General features: G+C 39.6%; 1 protein-coding gene and 1 non-coding gene across 22 annotated transcripts in view; one reads left to right on the top strand and one right to left on the bottom strand.

Moving 5' to 3' along the window:
- Positions 1 to 24,326, top strand: part of APBB2 (amyloid beta precursor protein binding family B member 2) — a 398,765-nt gene that overhangs the window by 123,953 nt on the left and 250,486 nt on the right.
- On the bottom strand, positions 5,585 to 5,689 carry LOC112133182 (U6 spliceosomal RNA). The gene has a single exon (XR_002914869.2). It is a non-coding gene; the product is annotated as a U6 spliceosomal RNA (small nuclear RNA).

Genomic DNA, 24,326 nt, shown 5'->3' with positions numbered 1-24,326 from the left:
AGTGGTAATTTAATTCAGATGTATTTTCATTTATTTCTTAAGTAGAAAGTAAAAGAATATAACTTCTTAGAAGAAAGATTCTGTCAGAGGTTTATAGAAACGACTGGAGGGGAAATCGTTAAATTCAAATTTTTCGCTTAAATCTTCTGTTAAATTGTGTCTTCTGATGAAAATGGTGGTGTTTTAATCAAAGGAGATATTCATATAGGGACTCAATGGGATGCCATATAATTTATGTCCGGGTTTTTTTACTTCATAAGTAGGGTTAAATTGCCATTATAGTTCATATACATGGATTTGAAGAAACAAACTAGTGTTTTGTTATATAAATATATGTAAAATAAAAGCTTTTGGTGTTCAGGTAATGCTTGACAATAATTGCAGTAGGAAACATGGGCTTAGGATCAAAACATGCTTATGACCACTCTTTTCCATATCAGTATTTTATGAAATAGTGATGCAGTTACCTTCCGGTCCCATAGTGACTTGTACCCTGCAGTATTATCTTTTAAAGTAGGGTAGATATACAGAGTAGAGGGACTGATAGTATATAATCTGGAAATTCTGTTTATCTTTGAATTAAATTTTGACTCTTCCACTGGCTATCTGTGAATGAGTTTTTTCTTTGAGCCACAACTTTCTAGCCTATAAAATGGGAATACTAATATCTGCTGCTTAGCTTATTAATAGAATTTTTGTTAACTCCTGAATCTGGGATAAACATGAAGTGTATAACACAAAGGTTGGTGTTCTCCCAGGCTCAGGAGTTAATACCAGATTCTGAGGATGGAAAAAATGTGTGATTGTTGGAAGGGTGAGACTCAAAACACAGGTTGAGCTTCCCTAAAAAAACCAAAGTCCAAAATACGAAAATATCCAACACTTTTTGAGTGCTAACATGATGCTCAAAGGAAATGTTCACTGGAGCATTTTGGATTTCAGATTTTCAGATTAGGGATGCTTAACTGGTAAGTATATAATGCAAATATTCCAAAATCCCAAAAATCTGAAGTTCAAGCATTCTCTTCCCAAGCATTTCGGGTAAGGAATATTTAGCCTATAGTTAGTGAGCAGTTTCTGGCCAATCAAAAGGATGTTGACTGTAGATGTTCTGGATGGTCATCCTGACACCCACCCACTGGATATCAGCCTCGGTTGTCAGTGTCCAGAAATCTGTGTTTAACCTGCAGTGGTTTGCAAGGAAACCCACTGGATCTCTTAGTTAAATTAATGCCCCTTCTCTCAGCTTTGTTACCTAGAAAAAAAAAAGTTAATGCCCCTTTCTCTGAGATGATCTGGAAGAGAAACCATTTTCATATGGTGAGGTGAGCCTGGACATCATGCCTTGATAGCTGTCTCAAAGATTCCCATTTTCATTGCACACCCTGCTAAGCATTGCTGCCAGCACTGTGGGGACCAGCTCTTTGGGGACTCTGCTTTCCCATTTTCCATTCCATCCCTCTTCTGGAAACATGTCCTTAATTCCCTAGAGAAGATAGAAGTTGAGTTTATGACTTAAAAATAAAACAAAATCTGCTAGTTATGGCAGGCCTAGAACCATTCCTCACTGGACCCTCTACCAGGCTGCCTCTCTGGTTTAGACCATCCAATCCCTGCCTTCAGAAGTGAGACTGTCAGCACAGCTAGATATAGAATCTAGGCATCAAAGAGGATGAGGTCCTGGAAGAGGGAAGGTTTCCTCCTTCCTTCTCCCAAGTCTTTCATTGCTAGTTTCCATTTCTTATCTCAGGATCTGCTTCTTCCCAGGATAATTGACAATGGAAAGTCCACCTCTCACAGCGCAGATCCTAACCCCTTTCCACAGGGCTGGGATGGCAATAGCCACAGCTGTCAAAAAGTCTAGTATCAGTACAAAAGCTCCCCATATAATCCTAGGAGGTTCCTTTGCTAGGACAGGGGTGAGTTGATTAACCACAGTGGGTGTATATTGATGTGGTCAAGAGTCTTCGAGAAACCACTTTGTGGTGACCTTTTCACCAACAGACTAAGGTAATACTCCTGACCTTTAGCTCAGGAGTTTGATTAGAGAAGATAGAGGAACACAGGAAGCCTGAGTTACAGTCATGGTTATGCCACCTCCTTATGTGACCTTGGAGACATCAAGTACCTCTTCTGCAGTCCTCATTTTCTTATCCATTAAATGGTTTCACACGTAACATGATTTTTAAGGTCCTTGTCAATCATGAATTCTATAAATCTATAATAACTCCTAAAAGTACCTCATACAAGTTTTGAATAGATTCAACTTGTCTGTATCTGATGATGACGGTTACCATTCTCAACACTGCCTTGGTTTGTGACCGCAGCTGTTTTGTGGAGGCCCACGCATCTATTGTTGGAAAAGGCTATCCCCTCATTATTTGATACTATACTGCTCTCTTGGTACGCTTTTGAAGTACAATGGAAGACTTGTTTTCTGATGATTATGATAAGCTAGCTCAACAAGTCTCCCTTGTGATTGTCTTATGTAAAATGTCCCACTGTAGGCCTGAATATTAGTGATGATACCGCTTTGTTTAAAATACTGGATTCTGGCTGGCCGCAGTGGCTCACACCTGTAATCTCAGCACTTTGGGAGGCTGAGGCAGGCAGATCACTTGAGGTCAGGAGTTTAAGACCAGCCTGGCCATCATGGTGAAACCCCATCTCTACTAAAAAAATACAAAAAAAAAAAAAAAAATTAGCCAGTCATAGTGGTGCGTGCTTGTAATCCCAGCAATGTGGGAGGCTGAGTTGGAAGGATCACTTGAACCTGGGAGGTGGAGGTTGCAGTGAGCTAAGATCGTGCCACTGTACTCCAGTCTGGGTGAGAGAGCAAGACTCCATCTCAAAAGAAAAGAAAAAAAATATATTGGTTCCTCTGTATCTGAATGGATTTAATAGCTTCTGATTTGTGATGTTGAATATACTTTATAGATTAAATACAGGTGATTGTTGGTAACTTTTAAGGTATGTTTTAAAAGAGAATAAATGCTGATTTTTCCGTTTCTACAGAAAACATCATTGGGGTTTTAATAGGAATTGCATTGCTTTAAGTAGTATAGATGACTTAATGATAGTAAGTGTTCTAATCTATGAACACAGGATATCTTTCCATTCATTTTTATTTAATCAATATTTATTTATTTATTTGTTTTTTAGAGAAAGGGCCTCAGTCTGTCTCCCAGACTGGAGTACAGTGGTGTGATCGCAATTCTCTATAGCTTTGAACTCCTGGGCTCAAGTGATCCTCCCACCTCAGTGTCCTGAGTAGCTAAGACTATAGATACATGCCACCATGCCCAGCCTTTTCCATTTATTTGACTTTCATCTTATTCTAACAGGTTTTTGTGTGTGTGTGTGTGTGTGTGTGTGTGTGTGTGTGTGGAATTTTTAAGATTTTCTACCCATGAGATTATGTCATCTGCAAACAAAGATAATTTTACTGTTTCCTTTCCAATTTAGGTGAATTTTTTTTCTAGCCAAATTGCTCTGGCTAGGACTTCTACTACTATGTTGAGAAGAAGTGGTGAAAGTGGACATTCTTTTCTTCCTCTTGATCTTACAGGAAAAGCTTGCAGTCATTTACCGTTGAGTATGCTATTAGCTGTGGGCTTTTCATATATGACCTTTATTATGCTGAGATAGTTTCCTTCTATTCCTAATTTGTTGAGTGTTTTTTATCATGAAAGTTTGCTGAATTTTGTCAAATGCTCTTTCTGTATCAAATGAGATGATGATGTGTCTTTTCCTCTTTGTTCTGTTAATGTGGTGCATTTCACTGATCAATTTTCATATGTTGAACTATCCTTGCATTCCAGGGATAAGTCCCACTTGATCATGGTGTATAATCCTTTCAATAAGCTGTTGAATTTGGTTTAGTAGTCTTTTGCTAACGATTTTTGCATCAATTTTCATAAGAAATAATGACTTGTAGTTTTCTTATTTTTAAAGTGTAATTGTTTTTCTTTGGTATCAGGGTAATGCTGGTCTGACAGGAGTTTGAAAGTGTTCCTTCTTCAGTTCTTTGGAGGAGTTGAGAAGGATTGATATTAATTCTTCCTTAAACATTTGATAGAATTCAGCTGTGAAGCTGTCTACTCTTTGGCTTTTCTTTGTTGGGAGGTTTTTGATTACTAATCAATATCTCTACTAGTTATAGATCTGTTCAAGTTTTTCATTTCTTCATGATTCAGTTTTGGTAAGTTTTGTGTTTAGGAAATTGTTCTTTTCATATAGGTTATCTAATTTGTTGGTAATTATACTCCTATAATCCTTTTGATTGCTGTAGAAACAGTAGTAATGTCCCCTTTTCACTTCTGATTTTAGTTAGTCTTCTTTTTCTTAGTCAGTCTACCTAAAGGAATGTCCATTTTGTCAGTCTTTTCAAAGAACCACCTCTTGGTTTTGTTGATTTTTCTTGGAGGTTGGCTTTTACGACTTTCATTTATGAATTATTATTATACAAATCATTACAGATTATTTCAATATTAGACTTCTTTTTTTTGTTTTTGTAGTTTGGCAATGAAAAAGGCACCTTTGCCTTACATATGTAGATGCATGAAGGGTTTAAATAATCAGCACTTTAAAATAATGAACTTGAATGTCTCTGCCATTTTTTGTTCCTTGGGTAGTGCCTTTGTCTCACTACTCATTGTAGTTTGTTCTTACTATTTGTTGCATTATTGTGGTTACTGTCTTGTGGATAGTTAAGGTAGTGTCCATGATTTGATAACCAACTGGAAAGTTTCCTTATGTTTTCTCCATGCTGAACTGCTAAAAATTTAGGTGAGATTAATTAATTGTCATTATTATATTAAATGAAAAGCCAAAGAGTGAACTTAGGGAGGAAAGCTTAGAGGACCAGTGGTCTGAAAATTTCAAATTTTAATTCTGATTTTCTTAATCATGATGTTCCATTCAACATGTAGATTCATTACTTCTCTATACCCTATTCCCCCATGTAAAATTTTTGATGTTATTGTAATTCACTGAGTGACCTTCTCTGAGATTATGTGCCATAGGCAGTTTCAGTTTTTTTTTTTTTTGAGACAGAGTCTCACTCTGTCACCCAGGCTGGAGTGCAGTGGTGCAATTTTGGCTCACTGCAACCTCCGCCTCCCGGGTTCATGCCATTCTCCTGCCTCAGCCTCCCAAGTAGCTGGGACTACAGGCATGCATCACCACGCCCGGCTAATTTTTTTGTATTTTTAGTAGAGACAGAGTTTCACTGTGTTAGCCAGGATGGTCTTGATCTCCTGACCTTGTGATCTGCCTGCCTTGGCCTCCCAAAGTGCTGGGATTACAGGCATGAGCCACTGTGCCTGGCCGGCAGTTTCAGTCTTATTTTCAAGGAAATGCCACTCAAACAAATCATTTAATGACTGACTTATACTGAAGCTGAGAATCTTGTTCAGCCTTCTTGGCTTACTTTAATTTCTCCCTCCTTTCCTTCATTTCTTCCCTGCTCCTCAGAAATCAAGAATTTTCTAGTTATGTTTTCTTTTTTTAAAAAAAATTAACAAAGGTTATATATATTCAAGGAGTACAACATAATTCTTTGATATATGTATGTGTACTGATTAAAAATATGGAATGCTTCACAGATTTGCATGTCATCCTTGTGCAGGGACCATGCTCATCTTCTCTGTATTATTCTGATTTTAGTATATATGTGCTGTCAAAGCAAGCAATTTAATTTCTTTTTGATAATTCATTTACTCAATTCTTTTGGACCAGAAACATTTTATCTCAGGGGCATGATGAACACTTGTCCTTTGTAGTGCAATGTCTTGTGTATTTTATTATCGAAATTCTTACTTAAAACTTATATTTGCGAATCAAGCCATTTCTTTCTTTTTTTTTTTCTTCTTTTTTTGAGACTGAGTTTCACTCTTGTTGCCCAGGCTGGAATGCAATGGTGCGATCTCTGCTCACTGCAACCTCTGCCACCTGGGTTCAAGCGAGTCTCCTGCCTCAGCCTCCTAATTAGCTGGGATTACAGGCATGTGCCACCACGCCTGGTTAATTTTGTATTTTCAGTAGAAACAGGGTTTCTCCATGTTGGCCAGGCTGGTCTCAAACTCCCGACCTCAGGTGATCCGCCCGTCTCGGCCTTCTGAAGTGCTGGGATTACAGGCGTGAGCCACCGTGCCCAGCCTATTTCTTTAAGAGATTTCTATCAAAGTTTTCATAGATTTATTAGTTTGTTATCTAGTCACTATTAATGATCACTTTTTTACCAATAAAATATTTTTATATTGCAGCTTTATAATACATATTTTATTGATTCTAAGATACAGATCTTTTCACATTTTAATATCTTTAAAATTTGATATATCTTGCAATCACTGACATTTTGCAGCTATGATTTGCAGCATTTTAATTTTTATTATTTTTTTAAGGCCTATGAATGTAACGTAACTTTTATTTTTATTCGTAGTACAGAAAATACTGGTGTATCTTCTAGTCAATAGCAGTTAGATGTGATGAAATAAGTTACTGTTAATGATCACTGTAATAATTACTGTTAGAAACTTACTGTGAAACTTCTACCTTTACAACAGGACCTATAAATGGCAATGTAACTTTTTTGTTTTGTTTTGTTTTTGAGACGGAGTCTCAATCTGTCTCCAGGCTGGAGTGCAGTGGTGTGATCTCAACTCACTGCAGCCTCCACCTCCTGGGTTCAAGCGATTTTCCTGCCTCAGCCTCCTGAGTAGCTGCGACTATAGGTGCGGGCCACCATGCCTGGCTAATTTTTGTGTTTTTAGTAGAGATGGGGTTTCACATGTTGGTTCACAAGACCAGGATGGTCTTGATCTCTTGACCTAGTGATCCACCTGCCTTGGCCTCCCAAAGTGCTGAGATTACAGGCATGAGCCACTGCGCCTGGCCACAATGTAACAGTTTTACAAAAAGTTTAGAGTGGAAAAAAATGACCTGTAAGCCCTAAAGCTATATACTTTAAGAAGTATATTTTGTATGTATTTCATTCCCGTCTTTTTACATGTGTACATATTTTTATCTGTTTGTAGCTATAGCATACATACTACTTTGGTCTACTTATTTTTTATTCCTGTTATATCTTAATTTCTCTCTGTTTCAGGCCTTCATATTTGTCTTATTTATTTATTTATTGAGACAAAAGTCTTGTTCTGTTGCCCAGGCTGGAGTGCAGTGGGTTGATCTCTCCTCACTGCAACCTCCGCCTCCCGGGTTCACGCCATTCTCCTGCCTCAGCTTCCTGAGTAGCTGGGACTACAGGCATGCGCCACCACGCCTGGCTAATTTTTTTGTATTTTTAGTAGAGATGGGATTTCACCATGTTAGCCAGGATGGTCTTGATCTCCTGACCTCAAGTGATCTTCCCGCCTCGGCCTCCCAAAGTGCTAGGATTACAGGAGTGAGCCACCGTGCACAGCCTATATTTGTCATTTTTAATAGTTCCATAATCTGTCAGCGTATGACCATAATAAAACTGCATGCCGCCCAGCTGCTGAAAATTTAGATTGTTGCCGTTTTTCCTTTTGTGAATAATGCTTCAATGAACAACTCTTTTGCATATTTTTAGTAATTTTATCATTAATTTTGGCCATTTGTTTTATGAAATATAACTTTGGAGAGGATCTCTTTAGCCCTGGGATTTGAAGCTGCAGGGAGCTATGATTGTGTCATTGTACTTCAGCCTGGGTGACAGAGCAGGACCACTAACTTATAAAAAAAAAAAAAAAAAAAAAGAGAAACATAACTTTTTAGAAGCCTCCTGAACTGTGTTTTACTGTGAAGAATCAATCTTTATATTCAAATAAATCCAAATTAACAGCTGATATTATAACACTGTTCATTCATTCTTTCACTCAGCTATGTATCCCCCAAGAAAATACATTGGATCATTATGCGTTCCATAGGTTCCAAGAGCTAAGGAATCAAAGTTAAATAGGACACCCCCCGATGTTTGATATTTTGTTGTATAGTGGGAGACTCAAACTTATCAAAAATAAGTACTGTGTGATGAGGGATGTTGGAAAGATAAGGGTTAAAGTTTCTTAGCATGTAATTTACTTTGAGAGCATTGTTGATTGGTGTTCTTTTAAGTTATGAGGTGTGGACATACCATGTTACATTTTTAAAATGTGTCTAATAGGTTTATCTGACAGAAAATGGCCCCACCTGACCTATCCATAACTTCCTTTTAAGTCTAAATCTGTGTCCTGTGATCCAGTGTTTGTCTAGAGTTCCGTGTCATGTTCCTCCAACATACTAAGTTCCCTGTTGCCAGTAACTGTGTCACAAGTCTTTTTCCTTTCTATACCTACTACAGTCTGCTGTATTTGTAGTAGGTGTCAAAGTATCGGTAGTTCATTTGACTTGCTTTTAATTGTAGTTTTTTAAACGAATGACAATATTTCACCAATTTATACTTTCCTTAGTACTTCATTGACTATCAGTTCATATTCTATGATCAATGCAATTTTGATTCTGTCTTGTCATATTTGTTTAGTTAAACAAATTTCAAGTTAAGAAGATGGTTGAATGATTATGTAATCCCATAGAGATTTTTATAGTAAAAGTTTAAAATTCTGGTACTTGTGATGGTTGGAAGTAGAACCTTCACTGGACAAGGTAAAACCCCTCTGTATAAATGTTTGGAGGCTGTCTTAAGGCTTTGTTGAGATGCAAAAAAAATTTTATATAACTAAGTATTAATTCAGGCATTTGATACAATGAATATGTTTTGGAAATAGCCATTTATGGTTCTAGCGTTAAAAGGTGATTAGCTAGCTATGAATTTACCTCCTTTATACTTGTGCATTACAAAGTGGACCCTATTTTTAAATTTCTCAAGAAGGTATTCTGGAAACAGCTTTTGAGAATGATTTCTTGGGATTTTTTTTTCCCTTTTTGTCTTTCCATTTCTGAAACCTGAATAGAATTGTGCCATGTTCTTTGCAGAGCTGTGGTGATTAGATTGTAGTTTCACACATGTGTACACACACACACACATACTGCTGTGCAGAATCACTGTCCTTTTGTGTGATCTTCAAATGAAGCAAGGGAGGAATAATCTGTGATTGACTGAGATGAATTTATCTCAGCTCTTCAAAATACCGTGTGAGCGTAGTGTAACTCACTTGGACAGCTGTGGAATGAAACTCTTGTTTTAGTGGCCATTAGATACTTCAAGAGAACTGACTACACAGAAGAATGTATGGTAAAGGTAGTTTGGCAATTGGTCAAATTTGAAGTAGCATTTACAGGCTGAGGCAGGTGGCTCACCTGAGGTCAGGAGTTCGAGGCCAGCCTGGCCTACATGGTGAAACTCCTAAAATACAAAAATATCTCCTAAATACAAAATATCTCCTAAAACAAAAAAACTCTTCTAAAAATACAAAAATTAGCTCGGTGTAGTGGCAGGCACCTGTAGTCCCAGCTACTTGGGAGGCTGAGGCAGGAGAATTGCTTGAATCTGGGAGGTGGAGGTTGCAGTGAGGAGAGATCATGCCACTGCACTCCAGCCTGGGTAACAAGAGTGAAACTCCATCTTTAAAAAAAAAAAAAAAAAAAGTAGCATTTACATCACCAACTGAAATTAAATAATTGTCCCCCAAGGTGATGTGTAGCCTGACTTTTGTGACTGAGGGATTGATCTCTTGACAAGTCTTTATGAAGTAACACCACAGGAGGGAAAATTATATGCAGGCATCAAGCTTTGCATTTATTTTGCAAGCCCTCTTTATCGGGTTTGTATGATGTTGTTGTGTACAGCTAACAAAAAGTTACTTCTTTGTCATGAAAGCCGTCCTCAGTTTTCAGAGACAGTGGGGCACCACAGAGACTTTCTTTCCCTGCATCCACATTTCTATTAATGTCATTACTGCATTTGATTCTTTTATGAAGCCCTTTTGGTCACATCCACAGTGCATTCTAAGCTCTCTATCTTAACTTCTAGCTTTGTCTGCAAAATTTGTGTGGTTAGCCTGAGGCATATGCAGATAAATTGCCCAGGTTCAGTGTTCTCAGACTTGGAACTAAATGTGCTGCAGAATGCTGAATTGATGGGTGTAGCTTTTCAGCAATATTGATGTTTCTACAGTTGAATGTAAATCTTTGGATGCCTTGGTTTGCATTTTCATAGTCATGTAGTTCCTGACCACTGGTTTTCAAACTTCCTCCTCTCTCTGAAAGCTGTGTTTAAGTGGAAAGACAAAGAAAATTGTTCTTCGTCACCTACTACTCTTCTGCCCATTCACAACATAAGAATCTGAGCATGTCTCTGGCCACATGCAAACAGTGGCAGCTCCCAATTCACAAGCTGCCTACATTTCCAAAGTGAGGTTGTTGTGAGGTCAATTAGTGGTTTAGAACTCTGAATGGGTTGGCTAATGGTAGAAACTAATATAAAGAATAGGTGAGCTGGCCGGGCGCGGTGGCGTACGCCTGTAATCCCAGCACTTTGGGAGGCCAAGGCAGGTGGATCACAAGGTCAAGAGATCGAGACCATCCTGGACAACACGGTGAAACCCCATCTGTACTAAGAATACAAAAATTAGCTGGGTGTGATGGCGTGTGCCTGTAGTCCCAGCTACTTGGGAGGGTGGGGCAGGAGAATCACTTGAACCTGGGAGGTGGAGGTTGCAGTGAGCCGAGATTGTGCCACTGCACTCCAGCCTGGCGACAGAACGAGACTCTGTTTCAAAAAAAAAAAAAATTGATGAGCCTACCAAAACTTTGGTAACCCTTAACGTTCCACAAAGAGTTTTAATTGTATCTTAAAGCATAACCTTCCCCCATGTTTCTCTATGGAAAAATCTTCTTAGTTCTGCTTTGAAATCTTATGAAACAAATATGTCATTCTTAACTTCGGTGGATGGCTACCTATCTCTACGTGTGTATCCTGGAGCAATGTATCAGTCAGTGTCCTTGGATAGAAGCAACAGAGACTAGCTTAATAGTTTAAGCAAAGAAATAATTTATTGAGAAGATATTGGGTACATTCTGAATTTACCCAAGTTGGGGGAAAGAACAGGCACTAAATAGAGACTACACAGCCAGATTCATAGCCAAGGTCATACAATAAGATTAGTTCTATGTCGGGTAGACCCTGTCACTGAACACTGGACATTAGTGTTCGTGCTGACCATCTCTTCAGGATCAGACACTTGGTACCAACTCTGTCACTTCAGCCTTTGCTGCCTCTGAGCAGGGGGTGTTGTTGCCATTGCCCTCACCCATGATAATTTCCCTCCTGCTCCTGCCTCTTTATGTCTCTGATTCTAGATTCAGGGTTGACCACGGCTAAATCATGTGCAAGCCTTGGCTACAAGACACTCTGGGAATGTTAGTGTCTAGCCATTTTTGCTTCTATGTTGAGAGATATGCTTCTCATCAGAACTCACATGATGAGGAATTCCCCAAATATAGGGGAACAGAGTTTAGATGCCAGCCATTTCCCAATCCTTCTCGCCACATAAGGATAAAAGTCACCATAAGAAGCTTCAGTAAGCACTCTGGTAGAAGGGGAGGTGTTACAGTGGCCAAGGTGTTTATACATATGAAGCTGTGGTTAATCAACTCTATTTACCTAAGACGGCCAGTTGTTCCTTGTGCACTGGTGTCCAGGGTCCCCTTCACCATGTGTTAACTAAAGCTAGAGGTGTAAAGATTTAGGCATATTTGACCTCTCACACCATGGTCCTTAAATAACAAGATGCACTAAATTGAATTTTAACAATTGGATTAACTAGGAGAAGCAGATTAAGACTTATCTGTTTCCTTGTTTATAGTAGAAAATGAAATTTCACATTATCAATTTGTCTTACACAGTTGGATGGTTTATATGTTTCATTGATGAACTTCTACCCTTTTAAAAGTTCATTTTTTAATTGCAGTTATACATGTATATAACTTACAAATTCTTGCCCACGGATTTGCACTGCCGTTTTCCCCTTCTCAGAAGCAACTACTCTTCAGTTTTTAGCTCTTCTTCTGGTATTTACTTCCTTGTAGCAAATTAATATGTTTATATTGGTAATTCTTGAATTTTTTTTTCCATTTTAGTCATTAAACATGAATTCCATTGTGTAAGAGGAGGGTTTATCTTTCTTTTATTCTTCCTCCCTTAAATACCTGTGCTTGTACTCTCTAAGACAGTGACATCTGTTTGTTTTCACTGTAAATATTTTTCACAGCTGAGCTATGCAGGATACTGTTATTTTATTTTCTTTCTTTTATAGCACATTAAAATTTTGTTGCTTGGTATTCTATTTATTTACTACTTATTTATCCCCAAATTCTCAAATAAGGTCAAACACAATGGCACATCTCTTGGTTCTTGCGTGTGTGCATGTGACATTTTTCTTGGGCTCTCTGCTTGCTCACTCTGTTCTGGACTGTTTACTCTTGAGGCCTATGCACAGCTGTTGACCTGGAATTTGTCCTTAGCAATCACGTTGGGAATTCTTGATAGACCTGTTTATTGGATGCCATCTCTTTTGGTTTTGATCCTCTTTTGGGGAGCCACATTGCCTGGCTGCTTTGTGAGAAAGCATATGTAGATGGAATTTTTTTGAGATCTGGCATGTGTCAAAATATCATTTGGTCTTCCCTTACATATGATTGATATCTAATTTAAAGTTGGAGATTACTTTCCCTGGGAGTTTAGAGGGTTTGTTCCATTTTCTTCTGCTTCCAATTTTGTTACAGAATTGTTGCATGCTCTTCTGACTCTATGTACTTTGTATGTGACTTGTTTCTTTTCTTTTTGGATGCTTTTAGGGTATTTAAAAATCCCCCAGTGTTCTGAGCTTTCCTTGTAATCCACCTTGGTATGGCACTTTTCCATTCATCGTGAAGACCGTTCTCTTTTTTGGAGTTCCTATTTGTCAGATGCTGGAACTCTTGGATTTTTCCTCCAATGTAATTACTGTTTAAAAAAAAAAAATCCCTGGCTGTGTGTGGGCTCACACCTGTAATCCCAGCATTCTCGGAGGTCAAGGTGGGAGGGTTGCCTGAGCCCAGGAGAGTTCCAGACAAGTCTGGGCAACATAGTGAGTCCTTATCTCTTCCAAAAAAAAAAAAAAAAATTAGCTGGGTGTGGTGGTATGTGCCTGTAGTCCTAGTTACTCAGGAAGTTGAGGTGGGAGGATCACTTGAGCCCAAGAATTCGAAGCTGCAGTGAGCTATGATTATACCACTGCACTCCAGTCTGGGCCACAGAGCAAGACTCTGTCTCAAAAAAAAAAAAATCCGATTTTTATCCTTTTATCTTTTTGTTCTACTTTAGGGGAACATTTACCTCTATTATCTATTAACCTCTCCGTTGATTTTTTTATTTCTGTGATTATAATATTAATTTCTAGGAGCTTTTTCTTGTTCTCACAATATCTGTTTTTTATAGCATCCATTCTTTATTACTTTGTGGATGCAATATATTTTACCCTCTTTGGGTTCTTAGTTATGTATATTTGAAGTCTTCTCCCTGCATTGACCCTGTTCCCTCCTGAAGTTCCTGTCTGTCATGCTGGACCCTGTTTCACATGCTTGGTGTTCATCTTGTTATCTTTATTCATGAGGAGGCACAAGCAAGGCTTTGTCAATTGGTGGCCTCGTATAAGATGACCACCTCTTTTCAGAAGTCACCTTGCCTTCCAGTTTTGGTATCTGTAGATCTCTTTTCTTGGGTAGGTTAGTTTCTCCAGAAAAGTCTCCAGTACCAATCTCCTACTGGCCAGTGATCTGGGAACCCAGCAGAGGAAGGGGCTGTGGAGTGCATAGTTCCACTTAGTCCTTCTCTTTTTCAGTCGGTCCCTCCACCTGGTCACTGTTCCTAGTGTCCCCGAGTGCAGATCCTCTCAAGCTTAACCTTTGCTGAGCTGGGAGGAGGGGCATAGCAAGCTTCATGGTTTAGCAAGGATATGGAGTTTTACTCCTTAAAATGACTTGCAAGCCATCCCCCAGTTTTCAGTGCTGCCTCCACCCTGTCTTCTCGTCCAAATCCCGCTTAACTGTGTCTTAACTTGCACTTTCCTCAAGTTCTTTGCCGCATACTGGTTTGTTACTTCCTGACAATTCTGTCTCATACGTTTATGTTTTGTCTTCCCCTGCTTTGAAAATTCACTCATCATTGGGCCATTTGCCAAAAATGTTTTCCATGAATTTTGTCCTCTTCCATTCTCTCTTCTCATGAACTTATCTCTGCCTCTCACTTACTGTCATTTAGGGGTGGTTTTGGGAGGGAATGGAGATAAGCACAGGATTGTAATCTATCACATGTAACTGATAATCCCTGCTGATCAACTTGTGAGATTCAGTTCAATTTAGATACATGGTTGTCTGGTCCATTAAGGAAGGGTTCATTTGATTACTCTATACTTTTCAGTTTTATTCAGAGATTATTACTCTCACTGTCAAAATGAACTAAGTGCTACTGTTTGTTGGTTTGAGAATATAATAGAAAAAAGGTCAGTTATCTCTAAAGTATACATTCCAAGTCTGACCTCAGACCCAGTTACAAGCGTAACATAATATTTCCACCATTACAAAAAATAATGACCTTCATTGCCTGGAGCCATAATCACAGTTGGGTCAGTTTTTCTTAGATTTCCTATTAGCTTGACTTGAGTTGGGTCCAAGCTGGAAGAAAACATTCTTTTCTAAGAGCCACTTTATCCACTGGTCCCAGTTGTGTTCTATAGGGAACTGAGCTTCCGTGAGGCATCGCTGTAGATTCCATGAATAATGTTGAACCTTGATGATGTTCTCCATTCCCATGCTCAAATCACCCAGAGTACCTCTTACAAAATGCAGAAAGTTTTATGTGCCAGAAGCTTCCATCATTGAACATGTAAACACCACAGCAGAATCAAGGCCGAGTATTATCTTTCAACTTTTCTCCTTAAATTTCATTAGTACTTCAATTTTAGGAATAACAACTGATTTATTAAAATTATGTTTAATATATTATTAATGTGTATCAAAGATTACTGTAAAATTATTTTTGGTTCTTGTTCAACCATTGTAAAGTCAAAGGGCAATCAATTCAAATTTTAAAGGTTTTGTATCTCTAGAGTTTGAATGAATATAGGGGAATCTGATCTGATTTCTTTTGTTTTTTTGGAGACAGAGTGTCACTCTTGTTGCCCAGGCTGGAGTGCATTGTCACGAACACGACTCATTGCAGCATCGCCCTCCTGGGCTCAAGCAGTCCTCCTGCCTCAGCCCCCCAAGTAGCTGGGACTACAGGCACGTGGCCAGATAATTTTTTGTGGAGTCGAGTTTTGCCATGTTTCTCAGGCTTGTCTTGGAATTCCTGGGCTCAGGTGGTCCACTTACCTCGGCCTCCCAAAGTGCTGGGATTACAGGCATGAGCCCCCATGCTGGGCCTGATCTAATTTCTAATCTAGAGTTTACGAAAATCCTTTTTTAAAAAACAATAATACGGTGAAACCCCATCTCTACTAAAAATACAAAAAATTAGCCGGGCCTGGTGGCGGGTGCCTGCAGTCCCAGCTACTCGGGAGGCTGAGGTAAGAGAATGGTGTGAACCCGGGAGGCGGAGCTGGCAGTGAGCCGAGATGGTGCCACTGCACTCCAGCCTGGGCGACAGAGCAAGACTCCGTCTCAAAAAAAAAAAAAAAAAATTGCCTTCATATGGTAGAATTAATATTTTTCTGTTTCAGATGCCTCATGTTCTTTGTTGATAAATCAATAGATTGAGAGTATGTAGAAGTTCTGAGATGAAATCTTTCTATTTGCAGGTTCCTGTTGTCACTATGATAAAGAGTGCTGGGGCATCTGTTTTGTGCTAAAGCTAACTAGAAGTGTTGCTGCTCTGAGCAACAGGCAGGAAGTACTTCTGTCCTTAAAACCAAAAATAGATGCTCTTTCTCATTATCATAGCTCAAATGATCATCTTTTTTAATGAGATGGGCACATCCCTTGTGGTTTTCACAGATTTAATGATCAGATTATTTAATGCAGAGCTTGGGGAAGAACAGCTCTGGTAAGAAAGATGATGGAAATTTTACTGGAAGCAAAAATAACAACTTTATTCCTTCTTTTTTCTTTCTGCTAATGTTTTCAACCTCTTATTCCTTTGTTTGTTTGTTTAGAGATGGTCTTGCTCTGTCACCCAGGCTGAAGTGCAGTGGCACCATCATAGCTCACTGTAGCCTTGAACTCCTGGGCTCAAGCAATCCTCCTGCCTCAGCCTCCCAAGTAGTTGAGACTACAGGCACATGTCATCACACCCGACTTGCTGGCATATTGATTGACTGCTTAATTGATGAGATGAGGTCTTGCTGTGCTGCCCAGGCTGGTCTTGAACTACTGGCCTCAAATGATCCTACTACTTTAGCTTGGTATCATTGTATTCATTACATACTGTAATGCTGAGATTACAGGTGTGAACCACCTCACCGGGCCTCCTGCTGTTTTTTCTTTTGTTGTTGTTGTTAATTATTTTTCATGATTCTTAAAGGGATTCACTTGTCTTATTTTAATATATTGGTATGTTTATACATTTCTCACTATATTTTAACTTCAAGAGACCATTACCATGGAGAAAAAAAATTATTTGTAAAGAGAGTTGGAGGTGTCAGGATTTAGGTATACTGTATGTAGTCTGACTTGCTTTGGACAACTCTGCCAAGTATTGTGTATTAGTATGTTGGCAGTTGGAAGGTGAAAAATTGCTTCTTTGCTGATTTTAGAAAGTTCTGTTTGTATTTCTGAAAGTAAGGCAAGAAACAAAGAGAATAGAAGAAATTTAAGGGAAATAAGGTAATATATGTGAAGGTGCCTTGTAAACTGCTAAATCACATTACAGCAAGAGTTGAACTTAAAGTGAGAAAATAAGATCCACAAAGATGCCATAAAGAAAAATGGGAAAAAGAGAAAAGAAGTTAGATAGGAAGTTGTTAAGAAGAAACAAAATAGGAAAATCATAATGGGGAATTTTTACATTCTAGTTTTTTTTTTTTTTTACTCTGAAAATTCAATAGTAGTTGTTCTTCCTATATGAGCAGTGAAGTTAAAAATATTTTTTAGCCAAGAAGAATGTTCTTTGGAAATAATTTGGAAAAAGAATCTTATCTGGGGTGGTGAAAGTTGGATAGAAACTACTAGGCACAAGAGCTAGTCTAAAAAAAGGTCTAAATAAAGATCTGTGTGTCGTAGGGGGTTATGTACTTAATTAAGGTGTAATTCACATTTGTTTCCACTTAAAGGTGTAATTCACATTTGTAGATCTCTTCTGAGCCTTTCCTTTTGTTCTCATTCATACCTTTGCAAGGCAGATATCCTTAGCACATTTTACAGATGAGGCTTAGAAGGCTAATTGATTTGCCAACAGTCACTTAATGTATGCAATGGTAAAGTCCTCCCTTTCTTCAGGTTCTGAGTTTGTTCCCACATTTCTAGATTGTTCACATCAGGACAATTGGTTTTGTTGTGTTTCTGGAGATTCTGCTTATTGAATTTCTCCAAAGGAGGTGTTATTTAACAACAGTGGTCACTTAGAAATAACATGCTCCGGGAAGGTTTTAGGCTTGGCTAAATGACTTCAAATGAGTTCTGCTTAAGGAACACTATTTGAATTCCCTAAGAACCAAGAAATAAACAAAAAAGGCATCACAACAGCCCAAGTATGTGTTCAGAGGCCGTGCCCTGTGCCCTTCAGATCTTATCTGGAGCTTGGTATTTTAAGTTTCGTTCTCTTACACTTCATTATTTTATTTGAATTCCAGAATCATAGCTGACTTGAAGAAGGGAAAGGTTGGTACTATAACAGAAATGAGATGCAAGTCTTTAGGACAAAGGAGAGGAGATAGGCAGACTGTGAAAGGCAGACACATATTCCCAAAGCCTAGTAGTCATCTGCCTTTGAGTAGAGGAATAAACAGCCCTCTGTTGCCTCAGAAGCTTCTGAGAACAGCTGTCTTGCCACTGGCCTTTAATGGGCAGGTTAAACCCAGTTACCAGCAGGATACCCACAAAGCCAGCCTAACACCCTCTCCCTCTATTCGCCATCAGTTTATCTCCAACTCAGATCTTGACTCTAATCGGCCACAGCTCTTGACTTCAGACCTGGCTCTGTAACTTGGATTTCCCCTTGGGCTCTCCAGAGTGTATTTATATCTGTGCTTTCCCTGTTGTGAGAACTTCAGCAGTCTCTTCCTTTTGATTCTCATTGCACCCTGTGCTTTAGTAGTAACTCCGCATCCAGCTCTCTTTGTGGTGGTAGAAACCCAGCTCCTACCCAGTAACTGCTGCCACTCCTTTTCCTTGGAGTTAGTATTCTCATGTTCCAGCAGAGCAAGTAATTTATAGTTATGTTGATGATCCTGTGTCACCAAACAAAGATTAATCATATTCTGGATTCTCTGAAGAAGGCATTACCTTTTAGAAAAAAAAATTAATCCACTATGGTTGAAATTAAACCCATTTTGATACTTAGATGGGTAATCCTTCAGCTGTTTTGAAAATCGTGATCATTCTCAATGTCTGATTCTTTGAGATTTTTTTTTAAAATTTTTAATTGTTTTTTTTTGAGACAGAGTCTCGCTCTGTCACCCAGGCTGGAGTGCAGTGGCATGATCTCTGCTCACTGCAACCTCCGTCTCCCGGGTTCAAGTGATTCTCCTGCCTCAGCCTCACAAGTAGGAGAGATTACAGGCACCCACCACCATGCCTGGCTAATTTTTGTATTTTTAGTAGAGACGGGGTTTCGCCATGTTGGCCAGGCTGGTCTCGAGCTCCTGACCTCAGGTAATCTGCCTGCCTTGGCCTCCCAAAGTGCTAGGATTATAGGTGTGAGCCACCGTGCCCGGCCTATTCCTGGAGATTTTAAAAAGCAGAAATTATATTGTACTATAACTGCAGAATGATGCAGAGAATTACAATTATTGAATTATAGAATATATTATTTTGGAAGAGCATAAGCAACCTTTTAGATAGCTTTCATCAGCTTTGTATTAAAAATTGTTGCTTTAAGCAAAGCCATTTAAAATTTTTTTATGTACAAACATCTTTTAGGTCAACAGCAGGAAATGCTTAAGCAGAGCTATTACATATCTTAAAATAGTGAAATGAGCATTGTAGAACTAGTGGCTGTTGGCATGAAATGTTTACTTGGGAGAGAATTCTTGGCATTTTTGCCCCACATCAGCATAATAAGAACTTGTAGGAGAGGAGGGAAGCATTAATGTATTTGTTGAGGATTAATGACTTTGTAGAGCATTTGTGGTAGTGAATATATTATGGCTAGTACCGTAAATGCAGTAATTAAAAAGCTGCACACTAAACACTTTGTAGACTGGCAAATATATTCCCTTCCTTTCCTTGATGGCTTGCATTCAAGTGAGTAGCGTATATTTATCTTGCTCTTAGTGTTCTTAAGAGTAGAAAGAAGTCTCAAAGGTTGGTTTCCTTCCCGAGATACTGCTAGTCAGATGGACACAATCAGATTTGATGTTTTCAGGATCAAGTTATTTTTTAACAGTTCAGAAAAATGTCACATGGTACATACTAATAAAAAAAAAACTATTCCTCACCTTTGGAAGCTTTATTATTAAAGTTATTTTTAGACAAATATTACCGTGTGCTGCTGCGTAATATAAAATGTGTTCAGGCCAGGCATGGTGGCTCACGCCTGTAGTCCCAGCACTTTGGGAGGCCAAGGCGGGTGGATCGCTTGAGGTCAGGAGCTCAGTTCCAACCTGGACAATGTAGTAAAACCCTGTCTCTACTAAAAATTAGTCGGGTGTGGTGGTGCACGCCTGTAATCCCAGCTACTTGCGTGTCTGAGATACAAGAATCACTTGAACCTGGGAGGCAGAGGATGGAGTGAGCCGAGATCGCACTCCCGCACTCCAGTCTGGGCGACAGGAGTGAAACTCTGTCTCAAAAAATAAATAAATAAGTAAAATAAAATAAAATGTGTCCAGTATGATCATGATACCTCAGGGCTTCTTTTTTATAAAAGAAGTAAAATCGTGAGTAATAGAAATGTATATTAGGACTAAAACAGACCTGCAACCAAGGTGAATTTTTAAAATTTTCAAGGAAGCGAGACTTGGTTATCTCATGACCATTTATCTTACTGCCCCAGCAGGTTAAACCGAAGCGGGTTGTGTGAATGAGCATCTGGGAGGAGAGGCACCATGCTGTGAGAGTAATGATGTCCTGTCCTTCACAGGGGAGGATGACAAAGAAGGCAGACAGATGTAAAGTCTGCAATTTCTATTGCTTTGTGTCCTCAAAATGTTCATACCCATCTATTTTCCTATTTAAGAGGCATCTTGTGTTTCATAATTTCTGAATCCTCCCACTTAACATGCAGTATTTACTTACAAGTTCATATTTATGAGTTCATAAAGATTTTCTTCTGTGAAAAGTATAAATGCAGCTGAATGTGATTTGCAGCTTTGCTTTGAGTCAGGGTAGGAAAAGAAGAAATAGACTCTTTCTGTTCTCACCGTTTAATTGGCCTCCTTACCTCCTAGTTGTGAAAGTTCTTCACTAATGTATTGGTTTATTGATTTATTTCACATTTATTGACTGCTTACTACATCCTATGCCCCGAGGATACAGAAATGAGTGTTCCAGTTAGTAGGCATCTGATCCCTTTGAAACCATCTCTGTCCTGACTGACTTCAGTGCAGATAGCATTGGTTCTAAAATCCTTTCAAGTTCCAGAAATGGCCTGGATCTTGTTCCTGTTAACAGAATAGACAAACCGCAGAGCAGTCTTAGAGTTTTTGAGATCACAAAGGCTGTCTGGGGAACATAAAAGCTGCTTTTCCAGGTGTTTTGCATTGCATCGGGTTTCTAATGAATCTTGCTCCTTTGGCATTACTGGGATACTTTCCAAGTATAAAGTCACTCCACTCCATTTCTGAATTGGCTAAAACCCTAGATGGAAAAGCGTTCAGGAGATCACAGTGGGATGGCATAACTACTGTTTTAAGAGGCAGCTAGGAAGTCTCAGTGGCAGGTGCCACTGCCAACCCATTCTCCCCTCCTTCTTGACTTTACTTTCAAATGTCTGCCTCTTTTTCATTTTCGGTAGTTTATCCATGGTAGGAAGGACCTTTGAATTGGAGCAATTCAAGAAGCTTTCTAAGATGGTGGGTAGGGCCAGGCGTGGTGGCTCACGCCTGTAATCCCAGCACTTAGGGAGGCGGAGGCAGACAGATCACAAGGTCAAGAGATCGAGACCATCCTGGCCAACATGGTGAAACCCCATCTCTACTAAAAATACAAAAATTAGCTGGGCATGGTGGCATGTGCCTGTAATCCCAGCTACTCAGGAGACTGAGGCAGCAGAATTGCTTGAACCAGGAAGTCAGAGGTTGCCGTAAGCTGAGATCACGCCACTGCACTCCAGTCTGGCAACAGAGCGAGACTCCATCTCAAAAAAAAAAAAAAGATGGTTGGTAATAGTTGTGCTTAATTAAACTACATGTATACCTTTGGAAATGTTGACACTCAAAGCTCGAGATCATTTTAAGAAAAGACATCTTCCAGATCTGTTGCTTATAATAGGATTTTTTGATACTCTGAAGTTCTACTCTTAGGGGTAGAACTTATAAATGCTCTTTTCTATCTTGGTACAAACTGCCTTGTTTGTTTGTTTACCTTAAAACAGACTTAGACTACTTTAATTTGGGGGGATGGCTTGCCAGAAACCAAGAATTTCAAGATCCATGTCCTCAGACCATTTACTTGTCACCTCATTCTCAACAAAGAGACTTCGCCAGCTGTTTTCTAAAAACATTGATGCAATTTGGTCTATTGTCTCCAAATCCCAGTGCTATTCATTATGAACTTACTATAGCCAGATTTACCTTTCCAGTAGCCCCCACTTACACAGTTTCATTTCTGTGATTGCAGTTTCTCATAGTACAGTACACTAAGATAGTTATGAGAAATAGAGACCACATTCACTTGCTCTATTTTATTATTGGGTATCATTGTTAATCTCTTACTGTGCCTAATTTATAAATTAAACTTTATCATCGGTACATATGTATAGGAAAAAACATAGTATAGGTAGATAGGGCTTGGTTCTATCCATGGTTTCAGGCATCCACTGGAGATCCTGGAACGCATCCCCCATGGATAAAGGGGAGCTACTGTACTTTCCTTCTAATATCCGAGGGTTGTGGACTCCCCTTCTTCTTCAAGGTCAGCCCCTCTATCTGTACTCCTGACCCTTTGGCTCACCTCTTTTGAGATCTCAGGCCATCTTTACCTCTTCCCCCTTGGACTTTCAGCCTCTCCCTCTGAACTGAGTCCTTCAGCCTGTAGCCATGTGCTGTGAGCACTTAGTCTCTTCCAGCAGCCACGCATTCCCCTTCCTGGGCTCTTCCACTTGCTCTGTTGATTCTGTTATCTCTGCCTCCACCACTTCACTAAAACAGCTCTCCATCAAGGTGGACAGTGACTTCTTAAATGTCAAATCCAAAGGTATACTTTTCATTTTTTATCTTTATTCATCTCTTTCTATCCCATGGTACCTCTCTACCATTCTTCCTGGGTCTTCTTCAAAAGATCGTTTTCCTCTGCACATTCTCTTATGTGTGTTCTCCAGGATTCTGCACTGATCCTGTAATGTTCTCCTTCTGTCCATGTTCCTGCAGTGACATCACTCACTGACACAATCTCTGCTCCTCTCTATGTTGTAATCGCTTTTATGCCTTTATGTTTTTCCCAAGCTGCTTCTCCAGGCTTTATGCTCAAGAATATCTCAGTATCCCCACCTGAATCTTCCACGCTTCAATTTCTCTCCTTTTTTTCTTGAGACGGAGTTTAACTCTTGTTGCCCAGGCTGGAGTATGCAATGGCACGATCTCAGCTTACCACAACCTCCGCCTCCCAGGTTCAAGCGATTTTCCTGCTTCATCCTCCTGAGTAGCTGGGATTACAGGCATGTACCACCATGCCCAGCTAATTTTGTATTTTTAGTAGAGACGGGGTTTCTCCCTGTTGGTCAGGCTGGTCCCGAACTCCCAACCTCAGGTGATCCGCCCGCCTCAGCCTCCCAAAGTGCTGGCTGGGATTACAGGCGTGAGCCACTGCTGCCTCAGTTTCTAGTGCCCCAAACTAAATTCCTTGTCTTCCTTATTTCTTCTCCTATGTTCTCTACCTGGGTTGTCACTGCCATCCACCCATGTGTAATAAACCTAGTGTTCTGCTTTGAACTTCTGGATGGTTCCAAGTACTAATTCTTCTCTCCCCTTCTCTACCTACTTCTACTGCCCTAATCTCCACCCTTTCCTTCTCCCTGAATGATTGTAACAACCGAACCCTGCCCCCTTCAAATCCACCCAGAGAATCATGCATCCAAAACCCAGATCTGACCCATCAGTGGCTGTTTACACCCAGGATAAAGTCAGAGTTCTTTGAGACATGTACATGGTTGCCATCTGGCTCCAGGCTTCTTTTCTGGCCTCACTCTGCAGGCCTCACTCTGGAGAGTGGCCAGCAACTCTGGACTATACCATGCGGTTTCTTACCTTTACCTTTTCCATCGCCTTGTCTTGCATCCCTAACGCGGCTAACTCCTACCCAGCCTTAGGACATGCTAGGCATCCCCTTTTCTTGGAAGGCCTCCCTGACCTGTCCATTTCTGGACTAGATGCCCATGCTTGATATGAATCTCAATGATTATGCTCATCCCATGGCCCTACGGTGGCCAGTTTGTGTGCATCCTTTGGCTCCCCTAGACTTCACTTTCCTTAGAGATAGAGATGGTATCTTATTCATCTTTGTAGCTCCAGTGCTTAGCATGCTGCTGGGTGTATGGTAGGTGTTCTGCATATGTTTTTTAAATAAAAAATCAACTGACAGTAAATCGACTTGATGGCCACAAAAATGGGCAAAAATAATTTCTGCGTAGGAGTCACCCTTAGAAGGGAGCATGAAGGGGACTTCTGCAGTGCTGATAATGTTCTGGTTTTTGATCTGGTGTATTTTCAGTTTCGGAAAATACATTGAGCTGTCCATTGTTGTGTGTGCATTTTCTATATGTTATACGTCACTGAAAAGTTTTTTTTTTTTCCCAATCAACATGACATCTAACCTCTCCAATATAGAAAAAAAAAATTTCTTCATTTCAAGCTTTTAAAGTTTTACAGGATATTAGTTCACATGTCACAGCAAACAGCCAGGCAGTGCTAGTCCTTGATGTTAAGGAAGAATGGAAAAGCATCAGGGAAATGCAGGTCAGATTGCCTGGACTTTTGATGGGGGTCAGAGAGGGCCAGCCCTGGTCAAGCCTTCCAGCGACCTGTACCTCTGTCACACTTATTGCAGAGCCTGCA

The sequence above is a fragment of the Pongo abelii genome, chromosome 3 (assembly GCF_028885655.2).
Source record: "Pongo abelii isolate AG06213 chromosome 3, NHGRI_mPonAbe1-v2.0_pri, whole genome shotgun sequence".
Taxonomy (NCBI): Eukaryota; Metazoa; Chordata; class Mammalia; order Primates; family Hominidae; genus Pongo; species Pongo abelii.
Note: the sequence above shows the minus strand (reverse complement) of the source record. Positions and strands in the feature narration are given on the sequence as shown.